The 5,127-nt window shown below is 28.7% G+C and overlaps 1 long non-coding RNA gene across 1 annotated transcript in view; it reads left to right on the forward strand.

Moving 5' to 3' along the window:
* Positions 1-4,375: 4,375 nt before the first annotated feature.
* Positions 4,376-5,127, forward strand: part of LOC107870109 — a 2,059-nt gene continuing 1,307 nt past the window's right edge. Inside the window, exon 1 of the long non-coding RNA XR_001674033.2 lies at positions 4,376-4,663. This is a non-coding gene — a long non-coding RNA (uncharacterized LOC107870109). The remainder of the gene's footprint in view (positions 4,664-5,127) is intronic.

Genomic DNA, 5,127 nt, shown 5'->3' on the forward strand with positions numbered 1-5,127 from the left:
ATTGAAGCTAGATATTAATCTCATTATTTAGTCCTAACAAATTATTGGAACTCCATATCTTCACGGAGAATATAATTTCGAATTGTCCATATCGGAGATAGCGGGATAGCTGTTACATCATTTGTGCAAGTCACTAGCTACTTATGAAATAAGAAATTTCGCTACCTTCATCTTTCAGACTAAATCATGAAATAGCACGTTTTATCTTATTCAACTTGAAATTATCTTATCGTTTAGTTGTTGGGACTCCATATCTTCACGGGGAATTTAATTTCGACATGTTCATATCAAAGACACTGGGAGAATCGTTACACTATTCATGCAGGTCTAGCTATTTATGCACTATGAAATTTCGATACCTTCATCTTTCGAGTGAGATAAATTAATTAATCCAGAAATTATAATTTCAAAATAATTTAATCCATGCATCAAACAATTCCTTCTGGTGATAGATAGTGATTATAATAGGTATTTTATTATATATTCTTAACCCAGAGGTCTCAGATTTTAGTTTTGAATATAAAATAAATCTCGTTAGAAGCGATACTTCTAGAATGAGCTATATAATACGCGATTCAAATTAATCGGGATTCTAATGAGTTTTTTTTTTTTGTTACTTATGGATCATGCCCTACTTACAATTTACAAATTTTCAATATTATTTTTACAACTTCAGTAGAAACAAAACAGTGTTCAAGATCTATAATGTTAATTATTATTTATGTTTTATTATAGTAGTTATTTTCATTATTTGTCATTTAACCAAGAAACACATTTATCATTTAATTAGTATATTGGACACTTCATGTGACCCTTCCATGAATTTTCACGTGAATTTGGGATATTTTTGTCTATACTTTTGTCATCTATAATTAATTTTTTATACAATTTTATCTACATAGTACTAATATATTCGCTTCGTATCAAATTATCTATCGTATTTTTCTCTTATACGCTACTTTTAAAAAGTTTCAGAAAGACCCTCAACTTAACATCAAAGATAATATTGTTAAGAAGAAACCTTATTAGTATAGTATAGTATATTATTAATGAGTATTATACATATATAAACAGACATTTAAATTTGATCTCAGTTGATAAGTACGTACTTAAACTTTGATAGTACGGAGTACACATTCAGACACCTCAACTTGATCTCAACTGACAATCAAAACCCTAGCTTAACTCATCTTCGCTGTGTCTCGTGGATATCCGATGCTGACTTGATCGACACATAGATTTTCGAGAAGTCGAGAAGATCACTCTGTAAGTTGGAGTCAGAGGCGAAATTCACCCATATTGAAGTATTCAACTGACCCAATAAAAATAAATTACGGTGTCTAATCGTACTAAAATTGAAATGTTTAACGGTCATAAGACCAAGTTAAAGTCACTTATTTAGAGATAAGCATTCAGTATCCTTGAATTATGGTCAAAATTGCTACGACACATTACAACTTCACAGGTGTCTTATTACCTCTCTCAACTAATTAATTTTAGCGTGTTTTATCACCATTTAGTCTTGATGTGACATCTTTATCATATAAAATGAGGTCCACGTTAAAAGTTTCACGTCAACTAAAGAGGTTGACGGAAGATGTCACGTTAACTAAAATATGCTAAAATTTAATTCAAAAAGGTAATAAAACTCTCGTAAAATTAAAGTGCATCATAGCAAATTTAGTGATAGATATCAAGATTCCTAGATTTTTTTCTCCACTCATCTAACATTTCGATAATTTCTATTTGTGTAAAATTAAAATTATTTTTATCTTAATTGTCGAAATGTTAGATAAGTGGAGATAAACAACTCTTTATTACTATTCTTAATCAGAGGTCTCAAGTTTCAGTTTTAAAAATGAAAAAAATCTCGTTAGAATCGCCACTTGCAGAATAAGTCTTGTAATATGGGATTCGAATTAGTTGAGACTTCTATGCAAATCCCAGACGCCGAATAAAAAATAAAAGAAAAACTTGCAATTTAAAAATTTTCTATATTATTTTTATAGCTTCAGTAGAAACAAAACAGTATTCAAGAAAAATAATAATATCTCCGTAAAATTAAAGTGCGTCATAGTAAATTTAATCATAGTTGGAGATTACCAAATGTTTTTCTCCACTTATCTAACATTTGGACAATTTCTATGATAGTAACTAATCAGAATGAGTCATCAAAATTTATATTTGTGTAAATGGTCCACATGGCACATAACCAATTGAATCAAATCTATTTTTTTTAATTGAATGAAAAAGCAAATAAATAAATAAATAAATAAAGCGCTTCTTTACTTTTCTCTTTTTCTTTTTTCTTTTGTAAATAATTCTTGCTTTAAGTATTCAATATTCAAAAAATTGATATGTTCTCTCTCACAAAACTTAAACTCCCCTATTATTACTCTTTCTATTGTAATATATATATATATATATATATATATATATGATATATTTTGATTCGACATGAAATTTCAGATAATAAATATATCATAACATTTGTATAACTATAACTTTTCTTCAATCAAGATTAGTCTAAGTTAAAAGTCAAATTAGTTTTAAAAATACAACATATTATTCATTTTTAAAAATGATTTGTCACATGCAAGGAGGGACCCACATGCCACGTGGAGTGACAGGTGTAAGGCAGCTATACGTTAGATAGAGACCTATCAGGTTTAAACATCTTAAGAAATGTTAGTCTCTGTAGGGCCCAATTAAATCAAGTAAACTGTTGGGCCCACAGCAGATGTTGGTTCGATCCGGTCTAATTTTAGGACAAACAGAATAAATCTCGATAGTTTGAAACTTAATTACAGAAAATCTCGACATTTTGTATAATTATTGAAATTCTGATTTTGGGTCTATCAAGACACATATTTTGTTGCCGATACAGTTTTTCCTTTGTAAAGATATACAATTAGCTCCTGATAGATCTTTTTTTATTTTGGGTCTGTCAAGATACATAATACATCCATCGAAGATATCTTTTTTTCTTGAAAAAGATACATAATTAGCTCCCTATATATATATATCTCGAGATACATAATTAACTCCCCGATACATCCAACGAAGATATATAATTAGCTGAAATTTTTATAATTATTTTGTTAGGGCGAGAATTTGTATAAGTAAGATAAGTTAAGGTGTGTGTTTGTGTTATTTTAGCTTAATTTTATTATCAAAATTTTGGAAATCTCGGTGTGTATGCAAAGAGTGATATGTTAGGCCGCTAAAGTTCAAGATAGATAGATAATCAAATAATAAATTAATTTTACTTGTTTGAAACTGAAGCGTAGTTTAATGAAAAAGATTATCGATGTGTCAATTGATTGTAGATGCTTTATAAAAAGTAAATTAATTAAAGAAAATGAAAGCATGATACCATATGATAGTCCCTTTCACCCTACGTGTCCTAAAGTATATAAGTATAACTTAAAATAAACAACTCAAAAAAGAAAAAGAAAAAAGAATATGTAACAGATGTTAAAAGCAAATTATTAATTAAAATAATAATTAAAGTAGACCTATTATTTTATGACATCTTAGTTTATTAATTAACACCTCTCTAATAAAAAAAAAAGTGTCATTTTATATAATTTTGAGTAAAACATTTATTACCCTCGTGAATAGTGATTAAATTTGTTACAACATATTTCGACTTTACGGGGTCCTATTATTCCCGAACTAAATTATAACATATTTTTGTCATACTTTTTAGTTGACGTGACATCTTTTGTCAATCTTTTTAGCTGACATGACACCTTCGATGTGGTCCTATTTTATGTAATAAAGATGTCACGTCAGTATAAAAGGGGTGAAAAAAGTACGTTAAAATTGAGTTTAGGGGATAAAAGGATTCTGTGAAGTTGGAGTGTGTTGTAGCAACTTGGGTCATAATTCTGAAGAGTACTGGATGCTTATCTCTATAATTTTTCGTAGTTTTTATGTATATATAACTATGCGATATCTCTCAAAGTAATGTTTCAATAACAAACAATAAACAACGATAACATATCGAGTAGACTCGTAAAGGTGTCTGAGTTGGTGGAATGAGTGTTATTCTATAACGGAGATCGGTGATTGTTTCTCCTATCAACATATTTTCAGTCGAATTTGTCGCACCCAGATTTATCTACTGTAATTTACATTTCTGTGTGATTTGTGAGCTATTGTACATGAACGAATTTACTCAGTGTGCTTTCGAAGGCTAACAATTGTGGATTTTCCATTCATGTCCGACATTTATTTCGGAGACGATTAATTTGATTCTTTAATATCGATTAAAACGTATTTTATTAAAGATGACTTCATTCTTTGATATCGATTTAATCTAAAATATGTGATTAAGAATGAGTCACTATTTTTGATTTGTTCCTTTAATGTGAGTCATCATGATATCAAATGTCTTTTTTTTTTTTTTTTTTTTTTTTTTTTAGGATTTCGATATTCTCACTTCTCTTTTCCTATTTGTCAAAGTGTACCATTACTCAATTTTCCATTAAATTTATTAACTAAAGTTGATGTTAATCTCTCTATAAATACCTCTTTTATTTATCATTCTTCATCACTAAATCTCACAAACAAAAATCACTTTGGCCATTTCATTATTTTCCCCTTCCAAGTCCCATTCTTTTTATTATCAAGTTTAGTAATGGCAAGTGTTGATCAGGTATATATACTTTCTTATATTGATATATGCATGTTTTCTTTTTTCTTTTGGAAACAGTCTTTCTATCTCTATAAGGTAGTAAGTGGTGTAGCCATATATAGTTTAGGATGGTCAATCAATCAAATGCCCTTCGTCTAAAAATTATATTCTGCATATGAAGAATTATACGAAGTATCTAGGTCAAAAATTATTTTTCATACACACACACACACACACTTAATGAAATTTTTGATTTCACTATCGGAGGTATTGATAAGGTATGTGTACAATATATAAGTATCACAAGGGGATTTTGGGGAGGATGAACGTAACGTAGATATAAGATATATATATATATATATATATATATATATATATATATATATATAAATTTTTTATTTCACTATTGGAGGTATTGATAATGTCTGCGTATACAACATATGAGTATCACAAGTGGATTCTGGGGAGGATGAACGTAACGTAGA

The sequence above is a fragment of the Capsicum annuum genome, chromosome 5, assembly GCF_002878395.1.
Source record: "Capsicum annuum cultivar UCD-10X-F1 chromosome 5, UCD10Xv1.1, whole genome shotgun sequence".
Lineage (NCBI taxonomy): Eukaryota > Viridiplantae > Streptophyta > Magnoliopsida > Solanales > Solanaceae > Capsicum > Capsicum annuum.